Source organism: Tenrec ecaudatus, chromosome 4, assembly GCF_050624435.1.
Source record: "Tenrec ecaudatus isolate mTenEca1 chromosome 4, mTenEca1.hap1, whole genome shotgun sequence".
NCBI classification, from domain to species: Eukaryota; Metazoa; Chordata; class Mammalia; order Afrosoricida; family Tenrecidae; genus Tenrec; species Tenrec ecaudatus.
In genome coordinates, this window is record NC_134533.1 from 126,468,064 (window position 1) to 126,474,605 (window position 6,542).

The 6,542-nt window shown below is 40.0% G+C and overlaps 1 pseudogene; it reads right to left on the minus strand.

The window, feature by feature from the left end:
• Window positions 1-1,786: 1,786 nt before the first annotated feature.
• Window positions 1,787-2,633, minus strand: LOC142446044 (non-selective voltage-gated ion channel VDAC1 pseudogene; annotated as a pseudogene).
• Between the last annotated feature and the right edge of the window lie 3,909 nt (window positions 2,634-6,542).

Consider the following 6,542-nt stretch of genomic DNA (forward strand, 5'->3'; position numbering starts at 1 on the left):
TTTGGCCAAAGGTGAGAAACACGAACAGCTTTACTCTCAGACAGAGATTATTGTAAACTTGATTATGGCAGATTGAACCACATTATAATATGATACTTGGTCAGTTGACCTAAATATTTCTCACTTGTTCCACAGCAGAAATTTCTTCTCTGGCTTTTTAAATATTGCTGGTGGTCTGCTTTTTTTTCTTCTTTATGATTATTATTATTTTCTTTCTGTTTTATTTGATTTTTTAAGGCTTCAATATTTTATTGAAATTTTATCTTAAGTGATGTTGATTACAGCATTTGAGGAGAGGATAAAATTCCACACAAACTGGAAGACACTAAAATGTATTTATTAAGCAGCTAAAAATTAAATTGAGTGTTGAATACACCACCAGTCTAATTAAGATTCTAGGTGTTGTCACTGTGTTATTATCATTAATGCAGTGGTTCTCAACCTTTAATACAGTTCACCATTGTGATAGTTTATTGTGCCAGCCTGGCCGATAAACACAAGTACGATTAATTGACGGGCAGAGGGATAAATGCTCGGTGAGCCTCACCTTGCTTGTTCTGTGCCTCAGTTTAATGGGGTACACTACCTGTGGGATGCCTAGCCTGTGGACTGTGTCGCTGTAAGTTGAGGTCCCTTTAAGCCCACATGATTGGAATGTTCATCTCTGGAGCTGGGGACCGACAGTTGATGACAGTTGGGGACCTGCCTTGCTGTTTGCTGCCTGGATATATATAGCCCAGCTCTCTCTACAGAAGGGGACTGGCAACTGGCGGCTCTCAAGCCTTAAGGGACTGCTAGTGTCTCACTGCTTTATAATTTAACTGTTAATTTCTTGTATTATCTATCTGTATATAATTTAATGGTTCATTTCTTGTATTATATATCTATCTTTATAAATATATTTATATATATAATTACTAGCAATCTGGTTTGTCTCTCTAGAGAACCCTGTCCAACACAACCATAAAATTATTTTCGTTGCTACTTCATAACTGTAATTTTGCTACTGTTATGAATCGGGCAACCCCTGTGAAAGGGTCCTTTGACCCACAAATGGGTCACGACCCACATGTTGAGAACCACTGGGTTAAAGAAACTCTTCCCATCTTGCAGCCAGGAGGCTTTTGGAAGCTATTTCACACTCGTGCAAGGGCACAAAACCACAACTTGAGAGGGAGTTAAAAGTCCTGAATGTTGTGTTTGTAACTCTCATATTGTCCACAACAAAATGGCACACACACAAATCAGATACCACACCCTGCAGAGTACTTTTGGAGAAAAGAGGTGGAAACAGGTCATGAAGTGGTGTACAGAATTGGTGGAATGGGGTGAAAACAGGTCATGAACATTGGTCTACAAAAGTGCCTTTCACATGGGTTTGCCTTACCATCAAGCAGTGAGCTCCTCCTCAGTTCAGGTTAGGAAAGTCAGGTTCAATTCTCAAGAAGTCACCATTTCACTCATTACTCAATGTGAATTTACAAAGTACCTACATATAATCAGCTTCCACTTGCAGCCATTTCTAGATCAAAAAGAAACTTGACATCCCTAGAAGGGGCCACTAAGTCCAACCTCACCTCCAAAGTTTATAGCTGAAAGGCCTTTTGGGAGCTGGGATTGTTCTGTACCTTGGAATGGGAAATACGTTAAAGCTAAATCAACCATAACCTGAAGGTCTAACATGATATTGTGCAGTACTTGCTTCCCAAGTATACAACATTAAAAGGTACACTAGACGGTAGCTATGTGGCAAAATAGTTTAAAATTAAACGATTGTACAGTTCACTTATACTTGAAATTCCAGTCCTAGACTAAGTTTATGGCTACCAGTATTGAAGTTCTTGCTATCCAAAAGAGCAGACAGCGTCAGTCTGATACCTGGTTTTAGGGTTTGAGTGAATTTAACCTAAGCAGATCAGGCTGGAGTTGTTCACGTTTGTCGTGAAGCAGGCATCAGGGTCGATCTGATGATACTTGCCTACTGTTCTGAAGTGAGTGTTGTTATTTTCAGCTGGTTCAGGTGAGATTAACAGCAGTCTCCAACTTCTAGTTCACATTTGGCAAATGGAGCCGCCAAACTCTATCCTGTCATTAACGTTAATGCAAAACTGGAATTCATCTGTCTTGTAGACAACTGCAACTTTCTCTGGGTAACTCAGGACTTGGCAGTCTCAAAGTTCACCTGGTAGCCAGTCAGATAGCCCTCATCACCCAGTACTAGAGTTCAGTGGTTGACACGCCCGGTAAAGTCGAAATCCATGTTGCAGCACAGGCTGATGTGCACCCTCTTACTTAATACCCCATCTTGATTTTGGCATTCTTTTTCCTGGGATTAGGAAAGAAAAATGAATCAAAGGCCAGCTTCAGTCCGCGTGTAAGCTGATCTTCCACGGTGACCTCTGTGCTGAGCATGTTATCCTTGTTTCACTTCTCCATGAACTTCAGCCCATATTCAGTCCACTGGCACTTAGTTTCCAGGCTGCCCATCACTTTGGTGGTCGGACTTGTTTAATTCCACTACATTCTCAGATTTTGTTTTCAAACCAAGTTTTATTAGATCAGATTCATAGCCCTTAGTGAACACATCTCACGCAGGTTTACCAAAGTGTTATATACTTGGGAGGCACAGCCATCTTCTTGGAGGTGGAAGCAATGGGATCATGGGTGGCGACAGCATAGGTCTGCAGCAATGGTTTATCTGAGATGGGGTGGAGATGGAGAGGGGAACTGGGGAGCAAACAATGAATGCCAAAGGGGGAAGGGAACTCTAAAACTGTGATGATGTATATAGAGTTTTTAAAGGTGACTTAATTATGGAGTGCATAAAGTATAAATATTTTATCATTTTATTGGGGCTCATGCAACTCTTATCACAATCCACACATACATCAATTGTGTAAAGCACACTTATACATTCATTGCCCTCATCATTCTCAAAACTCTTGCTTTCCGCTTGGGGTCCTGGAATCAGCTCCTGATTTTCCTCTCCCCCCCACCCCCCGACCCCCGGCTCCCCTTCCCTCATGAACCCTTGATAATCTATAAATTATTATTTGATCATATCTTACACTGCCCAGCGTCTCCCTTCACCCACTTTTCTGTTGCCCATCCCCCAGGGAGGAGATTATATGCAGATCCTTCCCTCCCTCCAGGTATTGCCTGGATACCCCCCTTCCCTCCAGGTATCGCCACTCTCACCACTGGTCCTGAGGGGTTCATCTGTCCTGGATTCCCTGTGTTTCCAGTTCCCATCTGCATTGCTGTGCATCCTCTGGACTTACCAGGCTTGCAAGGTATAATTGTGATCATGATAGTGAGGAGGAGAAAGCATTTAAGAGCTAGAGGAAGGTTGTGAATTTCCTTAATGCTACACTGCACCCTGAGTATGAGTAATTATACATTACTATGAAAGTCAGTACTTCAATGAATAAAATTTGTAAGATATGAACAAATACTTAGAAAAACTATCCTCCAGATTATCCCATATATAGGTCAAGAACCTGAACAAACATGAGCAAAAGAAGGAATAGTTGTGGCTATTAAGAAACTTTCAACTAAAGGAACTCCTGGCCCAGATGGCTTCACCAAGAAATTTTACCAAGCTTTCAGGGAAGGGCTGGCACCAATTCTTTCTTTCCTTTTTTAAAAATAAATCATTTTATTGAGGTATCTTACAGCTCTGACTACAATTCATATATCCATCCATTGTGTCAAGCACATTTATACATATATTACCATCATCATTTTCAGAACATTTTCTTTCTACTTTAGCCCTTGGTATCATCTCCTCATTCCTGCCCCCCTCCTCATGAACCCTTGATAATTTATAGATTTTTCCCCCCTGTGTCTTACATTGGTCACTGTCTCCCTTTATTCACTTATCTGTTGTTAGTCCCCCTGGGGGGTGTTAATATGTCAATCATTGTGATAGGTTCCCCCTTTCTCACCTCACCTTCCCCTTACCTTTCTGGTATCGCTACTTTCATTATTAGTCCTGAGGGATTTATCTGTCCTGGATTCCCTGTGTTTCCAGCTCTGATCTGGACCTGTGCACCTGCTCTAGTTTAGCCGGTTTTGTAAGGTAGAATTGGGCTCATGATAATGGGGGCAAGGGGAAAGCATTAAAGAACTAGAGGAAAGTCGTATGTTTTGTGAATGCTATACTGCCCCTGACTGGCTCATCTCCTCCTTGTGACCCTACTATGACAGGATGAGCTGACACCAATTCTACACAAGTTCTTCCGGAGCATAGAAAAGGACAGCAAACTCCCAAACTCATTCTATGAAGTTAGTATAACCCTGATACTCAAAATGTGCAAGGATCCACAAGAATAGAGAACTGCAGACCAATATCGCTTATGAACATCAATGCAAAATCATTAAATTTTGGCAATAGAACACAAAATTACATAAAATGAATAATTAACAATGACCAAGTGGAATTCGTTTCAGGGAATGCAGGATAGTTCAACATCCAAAAGTCTATACCATTGACAAAAAAAGACAAGAACCATCTGATCATATCAATAGAGGCAGAAAGGCATTAGACAACTTTCAACACCCAGTCCTAATTAAGACTCTCAAGAAGACAGGATCGGAAGGAAATTACCTTAACACAATACAAGCTGTATATGACAAACCAACAGCCAGAATTATAATCATTGGAGAAAAGACTAAAACAATCCTTCTGAAAGAGGGAACCAGACAAGGATGCCCCTTGTGCCCGCTTTATTCAACATTGTTCTGGAGATCCTAGCTAATAATATAAGGCAACAGAAGGACATCAAAGGTATTTGCCTGGTGAAAGAAGTGAAGGTATCATTATTAACAGATGACATGATTCCATATATTGAAAACTGCACATTAGGAATACTGGAAACAATAGAGGAATTTGACAGAGTGGCTGGATACAAGATCAATAAATAGAAGTCAATTGGATCGTTATATACATCAGGTAAGAACACAGAAATGGAAATCAAGAAGGTAGTAGCCTTCACAGTGGCTAAGCATACATTCAGATATCTAAGGATATGTAACCCCCCCCAAAAAAAAAGGATCTGTACAAGGAAAACTACAGAACTTTATTATAAGAAACCAAAAATGACCTTCACAAATAGAAGAATATCCCATGCTTGTGCATTGGAAGACTTAATATTAGAAAGATGTCAATCCTACCCAAGACTCTATATAAGCTCAATGCAATCCTGATACAAATACCAACGTCTTTTTTTTTTTCAAAGAAATGGGAAAAACTGACTATCAACTTCATATGGAAAGGGGTGAAGCCCAGAATTAGCAAAGAACTCCTTAAAAAGAAGAATTCAGTAGGAGGGCTTGTGTTAACTAACCTTAAAACCTATTATACAGCCACAGTTGTCAAAACTGCATGGTACTGGTATAACAACATATACTGAAGCCAATGACAAGGAACAGAATACCCAGAAATATAACAGCAGCATACAGGCCACTGATCTTTGATAAGGGCCCCAAAACCACCAAATGGAAATTGGATGCCCTCTTTAACAAATGGTGCTGAAAGAACTGGATATCTATCTGCAGAAAAATTAAGCAAGACCCTTATCTCACTCCATACACAATAATAAACTCAAGGTGGATCGCAGACCTCAACGTCAAACCTACAAACTGTTAGGATCATTAATGAGAACACTTGGACAAACCTAAAAACCTTGGTTCAGGGAATAAACAAGCTAAATGAAATAGGGAATGACAGACAAACAGATGAAGCTAAAATAGAAAAGTGGGACATACTACAGATAAAACACTTGTGTGCATCGAAAGAGTAATAAGAGAGCCCACAGAGTGGGAAAATATACTTAGCAATGACATATCGGACATATCAGACTTGTTACTAAAATCTACAAAACTATATAATCCTACAAGGGGAAAAAAAGAAATACCCACTGAGGAGGTGGGAAAAAGACCTGAACAGAAGTTTCATAAGTGAGGAAACCTGAATGGCCAGTAAACATCTGAGAAAATGTTCCCTAACATTAGCCATCTGGGAAATGCAAATTAAAACAACTATGAGATACCACCTAACACCCTCAAAGATAGCCCAATTTTTAAAAAATCAGAAAGCAACAAATGTTGGAGGGGGTATGGAGAGATGGGAACTCTCATCCACTGCTGGTGGTCTTATAGATACCACAGTGGCCACTATGGAAAGCGATTTGGCAATATCTAAAACAAATGGAAATCGAATTAGCTTACGACCCAGCAATCCCTTTACTGGGCATATAGCTAGAAGAAGTTCAAAACAAAAATGACTAGACATCTGCATTCCAATGCTCATCACAGCGTAGTTCACACTCGCAAAGAATTTGAAACAACCTAAATATCCATCAATAGACTAATGAATTAAAAACTCTGGTATATATACACAATGGAGCATTATGCATCCCTAAAAGTCAGCAATGAAAACATGAAGCATATCCTCTTGTGGAAAGAGTTGGAGCAAATTCTGTTGAGTGAAGTTAGCCAACCATAAAAGGATACGTACAACATGAGTCCACTGAGGTAAG